Source organism: Armigeres subalbatus, chromosome 2 (assembly GCF_024139115.2).
Source record: "Armigeres subalbatus isolate Guangzhou_Male chromosome 2, GZ_Asu_2, whole genome shotgun sequence".
NCBI lineage: Eukaryota > Metazoa > Arthropoda > Insecta > Diptera > Culicidae > Armigeres > Armigeres subalbatus.
This window is the reverse complement of record NC_085140.1, coordinates 336,832,432-336,851,031: the sequence shown is the minus strand read 5'-3', so window position 1 is coordinate 336,851,031 and position 18,600 is coordinate 336,832,432. Positions and strand designations below refer to the sequence as shown.

The window sequence follows — 18,600 nt, the reverse complement described above, 5'->3', positions numbered from 1 at the left end:
CATACATACACTGATGGCATATGTATTCGTCATATTTCCATTGTAATCTATATGAAAACATGGCGAATAGTTTTGTCAATCAGTGTACACTTATAAACACACATATATACATATATACATACATACTCATATACATGAATACATAAACACGCACACAATTTTTATTATATATATTAGGTATTTATATTTTTGGAAGCGTTTGGTACGGGAGGTCCACGCTTTCTTCCTTTCCCCTTGATTCCAAGCTATTGTGTAACTTTGGGTATTCCTGAAGTCGCTCAATATCTAGGAGTCATCTTTGCGGTACATACTGCGTAGTTGGCCTGGCCATATGAAAAGAAAAATGACGGAATTCAGAAACCGTCATTTTCCAGGATGCTTTCAAGTATTGGCTACGAAAGTATGAGATTAGATTAGAATATCCGAAAGAGTTCATAAAGAAATTCACAAAGCAATTCCTGGTTTGAAACTCAGAAGAAATTGCTATAAAAAATTCTTGAATAAATTTCGTGTAGATTTCTCGATTGACTTATAGGAAATTTCGAAAGAATTCCTAAGAGAGTTTCTGTAAAAACTCTAGAAATAAACGTATTAGTTCATCATATTCCCGAAGAAGTTCCAGGAGTAGTTCCATGAATTCTTGATGAATTATTCCCTTATCTTCTGAGTAATTCAATGTCAGGTGCATTTTGTTTGAACGAATATTGTTTTGTTTGACCGGGCATACGTTGTACAACAAGGGATCTAGTGGTTCCCCAACAAACAATTCAGGCTGATGAATAAGCTACTGTTTTAGCTGAGAAATCTTATTTCTAATTAAACAAGCCAGCTTTCAATTCTGTTGGGTCCAGCGAGGTCTTTATTGGAAATGAGAATAAATGCTTAATAAGTGTAAAGAATATAATTGTCATATGAACTTGGCTGAAAATATGTATTTCCGACAGGAGCTAGATAAATCTAGACTTAACAGTAAAAATGCCATCGGCGTGGTAAAAAATATTCGGCGGCGTGGTCAATTTTCACACGGCGGCGCGCCGATTCATTTTTGGTCTGTTCTTAAAGAGGATCTGGGTTTAAAAGTATGCGGGTGAAATGGAAATAGTGTGTGGGTAAAACGGACGTGTTAAGAAATTAGGCTTCAAACGATAAATTTAGTTGATGAATTGAATGCATAGCATCTATAAATGTGCCTCTTGAAATAAAAATGTTGGATAATAATTGATATATTGGTAACTGACAATGGTTTGCTTCATTATTGAAAGTGGTGCACGTGACAACGCGAGGTGGAATAACATTGAAATCCAGAAAGTTCGTTAATATTTGTGTGGGAACTTCACATGTGTAGTTCACAGCGCGCATTTTCGCCTACAATGCAGGACAACGTTTGCCGGGTCAACTAGTCTTCTATAACATGCATCCTGAATCAGCAGCAGCTGCTGTTCTTGTGATAAACACGAAGGGATATGACACTCCTATCCCAAGTTGTGTGTTTTCCGTCCCAGCGCATGCGCCACATTGTCATGCCAACGGTTTTATAACCGTATACGAATCTACTTGTATTAGAGGACGATACCTTCATATCCTCAATAAGAAAAAGGAGTCAGTAGTGTAGCATTTACTGTTTCTATTCCCAGCCATTGCGTTTGTTGTTATTGTCTAGCCCGAATAATAACATTTTTTACTGAAACCAGTGCGTGGATTATCTTTGTTTATTGTATCTAAATACACATACATATTCCACATTCAACTCAAATAAATTGAAAGTTCTTGTGCTCTAATGTGAATATATCTGTGTAAAATGTTAAAACCAACCGGCAAAAACATGTGTAACTAGTGAACAATCTACTGGAAACTTATCATTGACTTGCGAAATGAGATCATATAGGATCTATCATCATCACTACTAGAATAAAAAGCCTCCTCAAACGTCCAGCATCGTTCAGCGGCGTCATCTCAACAAACAAGAACCTCAGCTGGATGGCCTTCTCCGGCCCGGTACCGCGAAACCTGAGCTACAAGCTGATCAAACATACACTCGAAATCTAATTGCTCTTCCCTCAACGTGGATCCAAACAGCAGAAGAAGTGCAAAATCATTAAAGTCAACTACACGGTTTGTTCAAAGTACCTACATGTAGGTACAGAGTCCGGCGATGAGGAGAAGACGGTGATTTATGCGTCACCCACTCTTGGCTGCATGAACTCTGGCACCCGGTACTACAAATGCCAACGACGGCGATGAGCAGAGCGATATGGATGGTTGGTCATCATAACTACGTAATGTTACGGTTCGCATAGAGGAAGGTATTTGGCATTCCGGCAGCATGTGCCTTCTAACAGCAAAACACAAAGTGGCTGTAGTGTACACAAAGGGAAAGTGGGGATAGATGACTGTTTCTCTTTAAATCTTCTTCTACAAATATTTCCTGGATTTTTTAAGATTTACTTATGCAGCATCATTCTTTTACAAATATGTCATTTTATATTTCTGTTTCATGAAATAACTTCTAAGATTTTATATAAACTTACTTCATCATTGTCAATTATCTCTCATATTTTAAGAATACATACTTAAAGCCTGGCCTTTCTACGCCATTCTCTCCTAGTGGTTGTTTCGGCTATGTTCACGTAGCAATTTGGGGAGTGGTAAAATTCACACCATTCTCATGTCTCATGTCAGTCTGCAGTATTAAAATTTCACCACTACGGACCCTTCAATCTGTCGCCCAAAACATCATTGTAGTATGCTACACCGACTCCGCGTACTTTGCACATACGTGTAGCATTGTTCTTGCTTATTAAATTAAATATAGCCAAATGTTAATCTAAGGATAAAATTGAATCAGAACTGAATTTCGTTTTCTCTAAGTGCATGCAAATTCTATAAAATGACCCAAAACCATTTTTCCAAGCTGCTGACTGAAGATTCATAGTACTATATACCAATCAACTCAACATGAAGAATACAGTTTGTCCGGATTAACATTTTGTAAACTCGAGCCCAATATATTTTACTCTTTTAAATTCAAATCCAAACTCGAAACCGATTTATTATGTTCGGTAGGATGGGGCATTGATAATCCTCCTAATTTTGTTTAGCGAATTTGGTGTAACTTGATTGTGCACACGTCATTTGAAGTTCTTATGGAAATTACTGTGAAAATCAAGACCGTTCCGTGAAGTGGCCTATGAACTATTTAAATATAATCAACACGTTGACTACATATAATACTTCCTAAGCTGAAAGGCATTTGTTGTTGCAAAGCGATTTGTTTTTTGGAAGCAAAATTATGAAGAAAATAAAAATGTTCATTATTGATATTGATGTTATTCTTTTACGTGTTAAATTGAATTTCCCACAATTCTCGCTTAACTTTTCAAAAGGACCTAAGTAACATTTTTTTCATGAATTAATCCAAATAGCGCAATCAACTGAAAAACATGAAAGCTTTCGATTGCAGTACTCAAATTAATAGAATTCAGTATCGTTTCGCAACAAAGACGACCTGTTTCCTTGTAAAGTTTCAAATGTTGTCAGTGTTCTAATATATTTTTAGAGCCTAGTGGGAAGCGATGAGAAACAGTTCTATAAAAGTAACTGTTTTCATATAAATTATCATACAAACTTCAAACCGCGCGCGCTTACTCAAATTAGATTCAAATTAGATAAAAATTTAAGAGGTTCATTAATTGTTTAAGCAAATGGAATTGTTTAAGCATCAAAAAGCAAAAAGTCAAAATTTGAATCACTTCTTTGTGGCATATAACCCGGTGAATTAGGTAGGGTAGGATGGGGCAGGATAATTTTTCAACATAAATCTATGAACATAGCTAGCTCATAATCTGTATGCCAAGGCACAATGGTCGGATTCTTCAAATTTCACGACATAAATCGATAACTCGAAAACCATCAGTGCTAGTGTTTTGACGTCTACAGAAGAAATCTCGCTTAACTTTTCAAAAGGTCCTAAGTAATATTTTGTTCATGATTTGCATACTGCTATCAAAACATTTCATATCGGTCTGTTGATCGCACCATTCAAAATTTTTTTTGTCTTTATTAGCGAGACTTTCAGCCCTAGGCTAGCTCGTTTCGAAAACTATTCAAATTATTTCATGAAAAAAATGTTACTTAAGTCCTTTTGAAAATTTAAGCGAGAAATGATCTATTTTTGGTGTGAGTTGCCCTTTCGCAATTTTTTTGGAAATGTATTTTTTTAATCTTTTGAGTTAGGAGATCATATTATTGTACAAAGTTATAGAGAATTTCATTAGGACAATTATTTTGAGCTTTTTTTGTGTTTTTTTTTAGTGGAATGTCTTCACTTAAGACGCTAGTTGCGCTTAATGCTTAACCCATATGGACGCCCATATACAGATGTGCTCGACTTGCAATTAGCGGCAGTATACCATTTAGTATATGCTGACCCATCTTGCCCCATTTGCAAGTTCATGCTAGAATGTCTTATTTTATTTCGATCAAATTTATTTATTTCAAACCAGACAGTACAACATCACATATATTACATATGATACTTTCAATGTAGTACTAAAAATGTTTAAATTTCACATTGTTCGACGAGATTACATGTTTTATAGGAAGAGTGTTTCGTAGAAAACAAAGCTGAAAAATCTTTTACCTAGCCATACTCTACCAAAATTAGATTTTATCCTCAAATTGAGTGACATCGAATGAACTATATTTAAGTCAAACCTCCATGATTCGATATTCTATGATTTGATATCGACTCATGGAAGCAAATTATGCCATATAAAAAAGTTTAGATTGTGGGCACCGTTCGGTTATGGGTACCCCTGAGTATTTTTTGACAGATAACATGTGCTGCCATTCGGACAACCGTTATTTGTTTGCTATTGGCGCTTTGATGTTGCATGAAGAAGAAGAAGAAGCATAAAGATGATAATCGAATAAAGCATACGAAGAAGTTTTTTAAATTCTTCTCAAAAGTTCTAAAAGCAATTTGATTAAAAACGGTAAGCAGTACGGGGTTGGACTTTTCTTCTATTGTATAATAAACACAATATTTATGTTCGAAATTTTATTTTGTGATATTACACTTAATACATTGTATAAGAAAAGTGCAACTCCGTACCGCTTTGCCCTACTGATCAGCTGCCAGGGATTTTCGGTCCTTTGTGCCGATGGCACAGGCTGGCTGGTACCCTCTTGCGACCCAGCGACTTGCGCGTGGTTGTGCCTTTCGCCTTTTTGTGCCGAGAAGTCACCTTCGGGCTCCTCTGCACCCTGATTTGCTACGTCCAGACGACGTTTGGCCTTTATAGTCGCTTTGCTCTGAGTGCCTTCGCCGGATTGCTGCTTGAGCCGTTTCGGGTTAGGGGCAGTCTTTTCTTCATAGGCCGTCACGGCGAAATCAATCGCCTCTTGGGCCATGGCCGCTCCTCCAAGGAAGGAGAAGGCATCGGTGTGAGCACCTTTGTCGGCCTTCTCTTTTCCCAACACCCGCCTGATAGACGCATCCTGTTCTTGTCTTGCGACTCGAACAGCCTGGCGCTCAGCATCCGAAGGTTCTGTTTCAGTTCATTAGTGATGTTCTGCCTTGCGTTCACGAACTCGATAATATTATCGAGTTGCTCGACGACCACCCGCCTTCCGGGTAGTGGCCCGCCGAGCGTACTGCTAAGGCTATATCCCCATCACTGCTGGGGAGACTCTGGTGCTGCTACTTGCAGCCTCCGTCACTGCACTCTCCGTCTTCCTGGGAGAAGACCTTACCAAACCCCCCTTGTCTACCACCTTCATGCTTAACGCATCGTCAAAAGAATTATTTTGTTTTGCTACACTCGTTGTAAATGTTAATGTCAATGTTAAGATTAACGTATTTGTAATCCTCCCGTATTGTATGTATGACAAATAAATAGTCAGTTTTATACCTCTGCCATGGCAGGACGGTCAATACCGTGATTGATATAGTTTTATTACTTAAAAACACAACGTAGGATAAAATTTTCCCAATAATTTGCGAACCCCTCTATTAGTTGAACTTACTTAGTTAATAGGGGAACAGGTGGTAAAATGAACACGTTAAGCACAGCAAAAAATAATTAAATTTACATGGTCTGTAAATTATAAATAATGTAATAATAAATTGATTGAATCAATAATTTGATTGAAAATTAAGTAGTTCCCTGGGCTTTGGATTATAATTCTCCACAAATATTGATATATTCTAGGAGAATTGTAATATGTGCTGGTAGGAGTCTACGAACTGTGGGTTGGAATCTATTTGAATACACATGAAGAAAGTGGTGTAGATTATGGGAATTGAATTGTAAGTTCGTATACTCCTATTCGGTTTCCTCAATGACCGACAGGGTGCGTGCTACATGTCGCGGATAGAAGCTAAGGGAGGTGTGGTATAATTCGACTGAATTTATTGAATAAAGAGCCTTTTAATAGTCAGTCAATTGTGCTTAGCCTCCTATTGTGTTGTAACTGAATAATGTCAAAATAGATAATCGATACAGACACCTCCTTTCACAACAATCTATAATTCATTTGAATGTATTCAACATTGGCTCCGTAGCTTAATGTCCTATGCGACATAGTTTTGAAGATACTATTTAGCTGATCCAAGTCTAGCATCCTGTACTAGAGAGTTACTTTAGAAAAGACTTCTCATAATTTTATCGTAGTCAACGTTTATGTTAAAAATAAGTTATAAAATGGAGTGCTCATTATTTCCTGCTAGATCAGTTACAAGACAACGTGGACCACATTGAGGAAAAATTATTCAATAAATCGATATTATCGTTGTAAGCTATGCTGTAACCAAATTAATCACTTATTATAGAAATCTCTAACTGATATTAGAAAAAACAAGCTACTTAATTAAATCCGACTGATATTAAATATAACACTACACTAATTTGAGAATCCCATTTAAAAGAACCTCATAAATAATAAAATGACATTTACTAATATCCATTCTTTTCATTATTTTCCTCACTATCTAACCCGATCTCAACTATAATAAATTATGATGGAGCTTCGAAATTAAGAGGACTCCGAGCCAACACCAAATGCAGCATGATCCTACTAATATCGTCAGGAATCGGAAGAATCTGAAATCTGGTAAACACTTATTAAAGCTAATAAGTGGTAAGTAGATAGAAAGAATACATACATGGTAAGTGGAAATCAAATAACTTATAAATTTATCATATTTTTATTCCATTGCGTAAATGTATATATCATATGTGTTTACTTTGTAAATGATAACCGTACTTTGTTTATATATATGCACATTCGTGAAAAACGTATATATGTTTCTGTGAGTGTGTGTTCAATTTATATCAAAATAATAACCTAAAAATTGATTTAGGAAATAGGTGGAAAATTATGCTGAAGTGTTGTTTAGGATGGTTACTGAGAAGTGCAAAATATAGTTGATGTAAAAATTGATGTAGCGGTGTTGGCAGTCATGGGTGAAGTGAATTAAGTGAATCGACTCATCATTAAACACACGACTGTAATATATGTTCCACAAAATCGTAAGCAGTGACTTATATACTTATTAATACTATGTTTGCACTACGGCCTGAATAACATGTTATTCAAATTATCGGCAAAAGAAAGCTCATCAAGATAGCCGAATAACATGTTACAAGGTCCTAGTGTGAACACAGTATAAGTCGTGACGTGAATTTGGAAAGGTTGAACGGAATTATGAACAAAGATGGTGCCGACGATTTGGTAATTTGGTTTTGACCGTTTGGTGATTTTTCGGTGACTCGTTTCTGAGGCTGGTTTCCTGCTTAAGGAGTTGAGATAGTTGAGAAGTTGTGAATGTGGAGAAAGAACGATACGGTGATAGTGACCGCAATAATTTTCGGTGATCATGATGACTATGTTAACATTAACGTAATGATAGTATATATGATGCGTGATTTCATTGCTCATACTGAGTGAAATGATTCGTAGTGGCAGAAAAACTTATATACTTTTGTAAAGGTAAAAAGAAGAAGAAAAGAGTGATGTTGATATTAGTGATGGTAGTTTGACAATACTAAGTGCTTATAATGATGGGGGTGGGCTGTTATACAAATCCTTGTTTTCATCAACACGGCCCATAACAGTGACCACATGAGCAACATCGCTTAGGAACGTCTGTGTGATGATGAAAAACGGAAGGCTCATGGAAGCCAATATGGGCGGGTACAGTGTAGATTAATAGCAAGGGACAGCTGCCATTGTAACCACAACAAAAAAAAAAAAAATAAATTGATTGAATCAATAATTTGATTGAAAATTAAGTAGTTTTTTTATGATTGCTGTAATAATGAACTGATTGAAATTTATTGCGATTGAAAATTGAGTGTATTTTAAGGACACAGTTGGAATAGTACCGCGATGGCAGTCAGTATGGCACCGGACCTTCCACGAGTAAACCTCACACCTCCCGCATTCCTCTCCAACCAACATTCGAATGCATCGAACAGCAGAACAGACAGAACAGAACAGAACAAAAGTATAATATTCAAATTACTAACCTGTTCACAGCATATTTATTTACTTCCCGTGATAATGAACATGTTTCTTCAAAGAGTCCTATGCATTTCGGCTCGAATTTTATCGTAAATCAGCAGTTTCGTGCCAATTTAATAGATTCGGTGGGCTTATCACCGCACTTCAATTCTTCTCGAAGGGCATCGAAAAATCAAGTTTTTACTCACATCTCCGCATCACTTTTTGAAATCAGTCACTCGTTTGAACCGGAAAAAAATTAATATAAACTGCTATTTTTGCCAGGAAAAACGAATAAAAACTGACCGCGGAGCGAAAGTAAACACCGGCAGCGGCAGCAGCAAACTAGGGGCCGTCCAGAAACCACGTGGTCATATATGGGGGGAGGGGGGGGGTTTGGAAAATGATCACGATAAGCCACATGGGGGGGGGGTGTTGCTCTCGAACCACGTGGTTTTTTTTTACACGAAAACTTTTGGTGAATAACAATAGCGGTGTAAAAAATACAAATCATCAAAATTTAATGATTTAATCATTAAACGCAAAGCGCATCTTAGGGCCGATGCCCACGTAGCGTCTTTTCAACTCAGTGATAAAACGAATTGAGCATTAAGCATCGAGAAAACCCGGTAACGCAGCGTCGGTCGCAACGCCGATGCATATCTGAGTTATTTGGCCAACTTAGCTTTAGATCCTATTTCAATAAAAAAAAACGAAAAAACAGGTTGCGTTCCAGTCTCAATTTCCACAAAAAAAAATTGGGAAAGAAAAATGAAAATTTTTTTTTTTTTAAATTCCGCCGCAGATGGTTTTTGGCATCACGCCACCGACACTTTTGCATCAGCGGACTACAGCTACAATGTTGAAAACTGTTCATGTTTTTACAATAATTCAAGAAAAATCTTCAAAAGAATTTCTTGTGGATATTCAGGAAAAATCCAGTAAAATAATTTCCTGTAAAAACTTTGACCTTACTTCATACAATCCTGATAAAGTGCTAGCATTCAGAATGTTTTTTGAACAATTCTCTCTGGAAAATTCAAAACATCTCCAGTGTAAATGCCGAAAAAATTCCATGTGAATTCTGTCTGAAAATTCAAAACAGTCTCGTGGGAAATACATATAATTTTCGGTGGAAAAAAATGTTCATATTTTCATATTTTTTTTTTACATTCTAATGAATTTCTTCGACAAGTTCTTCCGAATCTTCACCAGAAATTCTGTTTTCATTTCCAAAATAAGTTTTACGAACATTTTAGGGAGTGCATTTCAAAATGTTCAGTCTCAGCCTTACGAGCAAAGGCGTAGGATTGCCAATCCGGAGATGACGAGTTCGATTCTCGTTCCTGTCTAGGATGTTTTCGGGTTTCAAACATTGTCGACACCCTAGGTATAATGTATCCATCGTACTTGCTACACAAGATATATAATCGTACAATGGCTGGCATTTAAAACTTTCAATTTATAACTGAGGAAATGCTAATAGAATAAACTAAGTTGAAAAGCAGACCAACTTCCAGTTGGAATATGGAGCCATAGAAGAAGAAGAAGACTTCTAAATTTTTCAAGAAAAATTCTCTGAATTTTCATGAGAAATTAAATAGCCAATGCCACATGAAACACTATGATATTTCCGTTGATTTTTTGTTTTTGTGTTTTTTTTTCAAATTTGGAATTTTGAATTGAAATTTTTCGGAATACTTTTAAACGCTCTTTGTGAATTCTATCACATTTTTTTAAATCTTTCAAGTGTTTTTTTTATTCAAGGCATTATTTAGAATTCCCACGGAAGAGTCTATGGATTATCTTCAAAAAATTATTTGGATTTAAAAAAAAAAATCTTCAGAATTCTCAAAGTTCATGTTTTTTGAATTTGCACCATAAGTTCTTCTAAAACTTCATCGGTAATTCATTCTTCTTCGGAAAGTCATTTTGATTTCTTTGTAGGTTCAGCTAAACATTGTTTTAAATCTTTACCATGCAAAGAAGCACAAGAAATGATTTAATAATTTTAAGGAATTTTCACATCAGAAAATCTTTAAAATTTTGATTTAATTTTCTAAGGAAATCCTATTGGAATTGCTTCTAAAATACAATCTTCACAAGTACTACAAAAGTGCAATTTTTTCGTTATTTCCACTTGTAAAAACATCGAAATATCTTCGGGAAATTCATTATTGGTGTTTTAGATGAACTTTTTTTCGATTTTCTACTGGAAAATCTTAGGAATTTCCATCGGAAATATGTTGGTATATTCCAAATAATTTCTTTTAGAAATTAAAAAACTGCTGAAAATTTCTAAGATTTTTTTTCTGAAAAACGAAAAAAATTTCCATTGGAAATTAAGAAGAATTTCCTTTGAAGATTCATTAAAGTTGCCTAAGATTTTGAAAAAAATCTTTAGAGATTATGTAAAAAAGTAAGCTGGATTTTTTTCTAATTTATACTGGAAATTCTTCGGAATTTGATGTTTATTGGAATTTTCATCGTAAATATGCATTTCGGATCCTTCTACGGATTCTTCTAGTTCTTCAAAATTTCTACCGAACCTTTTTTAGGAACTTTTCCACAGAATTTTGAAAAAAAAAGTCGTTGAATGCACAAAATTCTAGTAGTGCGTATGAAAAAGGTTATGACATAGAGAAGTTTGCATTTAAAAAATCAACATGAAATTCTAAATAAAATGCTTTTTAAATTCATAAAAGGGTCTTAAAACTAAGAAGAGTCCTGCGATATGGAAAAAGTGTCAGTGTTCCAGTAAAAAACACTCCAATTCCTAAAACAATCTAGGGTAATAAATAGTGTTATAATAACGATTGAAATTGAATTCTCAACCCTTTCAGGACGGATGGATCATATATGCCCAGCGTTTTAGATTGTCTATTAAATCACAAAAAAAGAGCTAGACCACCATTTTCTTCAGTAAAATTGTTCATCTAGATATTGGTTTTACAGAAAAAAAATATGGGAGCCCAAATTTTACTGACCCTGAAAACTCAGTTATCCGAAACCTTGGGAAGATTTCGATTCTAAGAGCATGCAAATGAAGTTGAAATGTTTGAATCATTCTGAACACTCAGATAAGATGGGTCATCCTGAACGTTAAGCCAGTGATTGCTCTCAAGTTCAACCCACGACTTCTCGGGTGACCAATCATGACAATTGTAATGTCCTCATCATCGGTATGTACCCAATCCGATGAAATAAGCATATGATCCTAATTTCCATTAACATGAGATCTAAGAGACAAGGTACCCAAAATTATCTTGAGTCAACATCAAGCTGCACAATGACTATGACTTTTTTGTAGGGCCTTAGAAGCACTGGGTTCACGGACTTGAATGATTAAGTAGTTCAAACATTACGACTTCCAGGACGTTTTTTAAAACCTAAAAGTTTTGTATAACCTAAGTCGAGTCAAGTACGTAAGACTGAAGACGACGTCACTGTTGAGGTCGAAATACGTATCTGTCAAGGTACAATCAAGTGGTGGAATTAAATGGGAAGGTACAAACTCGTCTTATGACAAGTAAAGACATTCCATTAAAAAGCTTAACATAATTTTTTTAACTAAAAAGTCTGTAGAAGCTTGTACAAATAACAATTGTCATATCAACCCAATGGACCTAATGGGATATTATATCATACATCATTCATAATTTGGTTAATTGGATAAATCGAATGATCCGAACTCCGAAGTGATAATTGATCTATAATACATTCATTCTTCTATGAGTCGCTTATGAAAGGACCATTGACTGAAGCATATTCGAGATATGGAATAGAAGTTCCTTGGGAAATTATTCGAAAGACATCAGAGTGACCGAGAAAATATGTTTAGTATGGCATCATTGGATTCCACGAGTCAATATCAAAATAAAATTTCAATGAAGAATTAGAAATTTTGAGAGATGAGCCAGCTCTAGATTATTTATTAGAGAAAAAATAGAAATTTTCCATAATAGAATTGGAAATTGCCAATAAAGAAATCAGGGTATGAGTATTAAATAAATATAGAATTACTGCAAATAATGCAAAATTTCCATAAACAGTTGAAAATTGTCCACAAAACAATAATAAATTAGCACTTGTAAAAGCAAAAATTGCAATTATGTAGAGGGAAAGACGGCTTTGGCAGGTTTTGTTCTATTATTGGCAGGGGGTTTTTGTCGACCAAATTTGATGAAATTTGGCCACAATATTCTTAGATATGCAAAGAATGTTTATGCCAAATTTGAGCCTAGTCAGTCATAAAAAACCCCCTGCCAATAATAGAACAAAACCTGCCAAAGCCATCATTCCCCCTATTTAAAAAAATCGGAAAATTTCTAAATCATTACAAATTTTTCTCGAAATTTTTATAACATATTCGCGAGTCCGCATTTTTTTGTATCCTCCTGATGCATCGAAGGTATGAGAGTTCTAGATAACCTAATACCTGATACACATTACAACATGATAACATAATAAAAATCTTCGAAATAATGAAAATTTATAATTTCCATGCTGGGTTTTAGTTTGATTTTGAATCAGTTGGAATTGTCCATCTTAAAAATAGATCGGATTAACCATATGTTCTACACAGTTAAAAATTCTGAAAATTACACGGCATGGAAATATTTAAACACATGTTTTTATGTTCAATAGCCTATAATTATACATCCAACTTTTTCTTGTACGCAATATTGAATACAAGCTCCATAGTAACGACGACCTGTAATTTTAAAAAGTGATGGAAAAATGTGTCAACATTGTGTAACAGTTTTATACTGTGTAGTTACATAGGTTTTTTTATTTTTGTGCTTGAAAAAAACCACGTGGTCAAAGGGGGAGGGGGTCTGCCAAATGACCACGATAGACCACATGGGGGAGGGGGGTTGAAAATCTTAAAAAATATGACCACGTGGTTTCTGGATGGCCCCCTAATACATAGGGTGGTTCAAAAAATGATTTTGCTCCGCCGCGCTCAGTCGATTATGATTCATTAATTTAGGTGTCATCCGATGGTTTGGGTTGCTTCGAATAGAGGCTTACCATGCACAGGTCGTTTCAGGTTTGTATGACAGTTGATATGGCGAGGTTGAATTTTACAGTATTTTGATGGTGGCAATCATTGGGCGCTGGCGAGGGGGGAGACCATATGACTGGATGAAGTATTCAAGAGCTTTAATTCCATAGACAATGGACATTGAATGGTCGTTTCAATGGTTGGGAGTCGATTTTAATCGAGGTTGCGAATCTTTAGCATGATAATTAGGATTATTTTTTGCGTTACATAATCAATGGATCTTTCCTGCGGTGCGGCTTTCGTTCAGTGAAGTCTCCGGAATATTGTTTTAAGCTTTGTGGGTTCTCTTTTCGCGTTTGGAGGGGAGGCACTGTAGCCAGTGTAATGAAAGGTTTAGTTTCTCATACTAGTTTTCATACAAACTTGAGCCGGCTAGTGATCAACCAGTTTTTGTTCAAATCGGTTTTTTGGAGGACTCTCGGAGCATGGGACGGAATCGAGTGAGCGTGGTGGAGCTGGGTAGTTTTTTGAACCACCCTACTAATATTCTTTGTTTTTTATAAATACGACACCAATACTATTACAGTATATGACAGTTTTTATTGTACCAATACTTTCAAAACTTTGGTACTCAACCCACCTTCACCTCAATGCACATAATTAGAGCATCGAAAAACACATAATTTTAAATTTTATTCCACATGATTTTACAGTACAGTGTATTTTTCAACAGCTACTTTAAAAATAAATATATATTCGTTGAATTTTCAATCAATATTAATTTAATTTTCAATCATCGTGTAAAATTACAGCAACATAAGAAAAAATGGAGCATACCGCAATAGCACTTCAGTTTTTCTCATTCAATGCGGTGGTGCATCATTTTTTTTTTGTTACGACATGTTTAACTTTGCAAAGTTAAAGTGATTGGAAAACGCAGATCCGGAGTGTGGATTATTGTGCAAATCTTTGGATTTATTCGTGCATCTGCATCAGCGATAATTCAATTTGAATTATCGGCTGTTCGTTTTTATCTTGCGTGATTCGTTGGAGCAAACTGTTAAGTCAGTGGCAGGCATATGACCAAACACTTGAGTTCTAGACACCAAGTATTCTGCCTATTCTGATTTGTCGAAATTTGAAATGAGAGGCTGATACCCTGATAAACTGGCATTATTAAGAAATGAATTGTGTAATTGCATGTATGAATTATAAATAAATTTATAGAACTCGATTCAAACTGTTTTATTAACTCATACGATTCCATTCAAGCTAATTGGTTAGAAAAACAGACTATTTCGAAGAAAATTTTCGTTTGAGAAAGAAAAAAACATTATACAAATGTACGATACCTTCATATCGCATATTAATATTCCAGACCAATACTTGAAAACGGCATAACAGCCAAAATGTTAAGATATCAGTTCTGCGTTTATGTATATGGAATGTTCACTGTTACGCCCTTTTCTAATTTTTGCCTAAATCTACCATTTGAATCTCTAGATTTTTTTCTGCAGAAAGCCCCAAATATTCAAAGCAAAAATACAGCGAACGTAATATAAAATTAAATCATTGATTAAATTTACACGATCGTGTAAAATTAAACGATTACAAAGATTCTATTGAAACTACGTGTCATGTAATTTTACATGACGACATTTTCAATCCGTGTAGATTTCATATCTGACTCATTTTTGCGTTTATTTTCATGCTCCAAATATGTGCATGAAAATAAACGTAAATTTACAGGAAAATTAATGCTGTGAGGACTTGCGTTGAATTCAATTATAAAACGAGGATAATTTGCTAGTTTTACCACTTGGCTCAGCAATTTAACTCATATTCTTATTGCACTGAACAATTTTTTAGCTAATAAACATTGTTTTATATAGTTTTTCATCGAAATAAAAAACATCGAAATTTCGTATGTGCAAAAATAGTGCGGGTAAAATGAACACTGCCTGGTGGTAAAATGAACATCGCTTCTAAAACCCTTTTGAAACATTTAATTTTCTTTAACTAGGGCACTGTATATATAACTAGTTAAGATTACGAGAGCCTTTTGAAAAATCTGGTATAACTTTTGAAAAGCTCTTAATTATCAATACAATAAAAAGAAGAAAAAAGTTTTAAAATATCAGTTATTTTTAAATTAAATTTACATATTCAAAGTTTTATCTTGGTTATTCGATATGGTTTGTTTCTTGAACTTCCGCTTCACAATTGCACAACTTTTATCATAAATTTGTGAAAGTTTGATACAAGTGTTCATTTTACCCCCATACGTGCCTTGTGATAAATAACTCTTCCTCTAACTATGCAAACCAATAATTTTATTATTTACCCCTGCAACATCTTTGTGAAGGTTGTCCTATTTGTCGCTGTGGTTAGAACATGTTTGAATCAATGTTATTATGAATTTATTAAGAATTAAAGCTTGCGGAAAAATGGGTAAAAATTAGATCAGACCCTATTTTTACGGCCTCGTTTTATATTTTGTATAGTAATAGCTATTCGTTCGGTCTCAAAACCAAAATATTACCTCAGGTACCTTATTTTATTTCGAGGAAAACGTGTGCATGATTAACATACGCCTAAATAGTGTTTTAATATAAATATAGCCAACTGCTCATTTTACCACCTCTTCCCCTACTATAAAATCGTTTAGATAGTGTAAAATCAAAGAGCAGAATTTTTGACACTGAGTCTACAAATCTTGTAAAAATTGCGATTCGTTACGTTTAACTTATGACCTTATGACCATGTTAAAGTGATTTTCAAGCTACTCAAAAATTAGTAGAATTCGGCTTATTTTTGTCAAAGCCCAAAAATTGAGTTAACATTATTTTGCTCAATTTTGATTAAAGCGTTCTGATGGCATAATGAGCAGATGATGCTCATGGGATTGTGGAATGGATTTGCTAACATTTGACTCACTGGTTGAGGCTATTTTACTCATAACCTCCTCTACAAAATAATTGTTTACGGTGATTTATTTGGCACTTCAGTCTCGCATTGGATGAAACTATACAACTATATGTTATCTTAATCTCTGAATTTTTGATCCTTATTGGATCTTTTTCAAATAGAAGCATACAGTTATTTTTCATCGAAAACAAGACTGAAACGCCAAATAAAATACAAACATTCCAGTCATTATCGGGGAACTCATGTGGTACGCATGTCGGCTGCACTATTCCTCTTTGCGAACAGTTTTTATTTTTCTTTAAAAAAAAGTCGCTAGCGTCTGATGAGTTGTTCCCACGTTAACAAAATGGAAAATGCTTCAAATTTCTTGTGACAGATCTTCGAAATTTAAATTCGAACAACACGATTTTACTCAAAATTGAGTGATCTTCTTATTACAAAATGTACTGAACAAAATGACCACAAACGTCCAAAACAGATTTACTCAATGTTTGTCCACTCTATGGAGACTTCAAAAATGATTAAATATCAGCCAGGCGTTGAGGCGTTTGACTAGCGTACAGCAGTAAGATTTTACGTTGAAACAAAAAAAAAATGGTTTTGGTGCATTGACCAATGCACCTTTTCTTCCACTTCTTTAACTCGCGCTGTTCCTACCTCGGTGTTGGACTTAATTTTAAGTTAAAAAAAACCTAAATAAAGCTTTAAAAAGGCTGTCCCTACCTTATCAATCTACCTGTTGATGTTGATACCGCCGTCACTGACGTCTGTTGGGCTGGGAGTGCAACGTCTTCAGTCACGGTTTGGTGCACGATAGATCGCTTCTATCAGAATCACGTCTATTAGGATGAGGAATAGTAGGACAGCCGATCCAAACTATTATGTGCAATGAATCGGACAAGATCCCGCTGTGCAACAATCTGCACGAAAATGCATTGTACTACGCCTAAGTAAGCTGAACCATATTTTCAAACTCTCCTAAGAATCTCTGGGAACCACATATATTCACACATATCATCGCGATTGGAATTTCGGTGAACTGCTCCAAAATGATACGGAACGTTACATTATAATCCATACAAGAACTTCGACGTGGAATCCAGTCAGTGTGCTGGCATCCTAGAATTCCATCGTGTTAGCCTCATGATACACGAATGCTAAAATAGTAACATGGCTAAGAAAGCTCGCATTTAATAACTGTGAGTGTGCTATGCCCACTTTCCTTTCTGGTTCCTATACCATTTTTTCCTCTCGCCCCTCGTTTGATTTCACGAATTCTACTTTCATATTGTAATATTGCAATCTGTGGCCAAGTTATTGCTCCAAACCTATGTTAGAGCCACATTCATTCTAACAAGAATGTCGATAACCACATATAACAACCATAGGTAATTGCTAGGAAGTAAAGTAATAATGATAGCAATCTAGCTCCTAGCAGAACCGAGCCTTGCATGTCTATTACATCGCAGGTCTAGGTAATACAAAAGCTTTAGGCGCTTTGCACACCTGATCGCTCGAAGTGAAGCTGAAGCAGCACTTACCTACCACACCACCAGTCATTGACGACGAACCAGCTCCTATCCAACCATCGTGCATCTGTCTGTCCGCTTCTCCAGTTTTAGTACATACTAAATTGAGCCTACGAGCCACGATCGGCTCGGTATGCAGATGCAGCTCACTAGAGGGTTCCGCGCTATTTCCTATCCATATTTGGTTCTTTTAACGTTCTTTTAACATTTGGTTTTTTAATTTCTGTAATGTACACTACCATTGGACTCAATGTTCTGAATATTTAATTTATTTTAATAAAGTTACACCAGCAGATAATTCTATTCGTGGACCTTAGGTTTAACAATACAATATACTTTGACATACTCTGATGGTGACTATGCTTTTGCGTTTAGCAAAAGATCGGGAATGACTTTGAATATTATTTTAGCAATGCTAATTCCATTCTTTGTGCCATATTTATGTGTCAAACGGTAACTTGCATAAGGCTTCCGTTTGACTGCTTTTAAGCTAAATGTTTCCAATATGGACCTTAATTCCTGTTCCTAAATTACTTTGGCATTCAATTGCCCACATAAGGTTGGACTGAAATTATTTCGCAACCCTGAATACCCACATAGGGAACATTAGTTCATAAGTTGAGTTTATTA

General features: G+C 35.3%; 1 protein-coding gene across 4 annotated transcripts in view; it reads left to right on the top strand.

The window, feature by feature from the left end:
• Positions 1-1,854: 1,854 nt before the first annotated feature.
• The window catches only part of LOC134212809 (short-chain dehydrogenase/reductase family 16C member 6), a 100,836-nt gene continuing 84,090 nt past the window's right edge, over positions 1,855-18,600 (top strand). Inside the window, exon 1 of one of the 4 annotated variants that reach the window (XM_062690998.1) lies at positions 1,855-2,112. The gene's annotated coding sequence lies outside the window, so the exon portion shown is untranslated. Of the gene's footprint in view, positions 2,113-2,238; positions 2,259-2,285; positions 2,304-18,600 lie in introns of those variants that run through there. The other 3 variants (XM_062690999.1, XM_062690996.1, XM_062690997.1) reach the window with 3 other exon arrangements.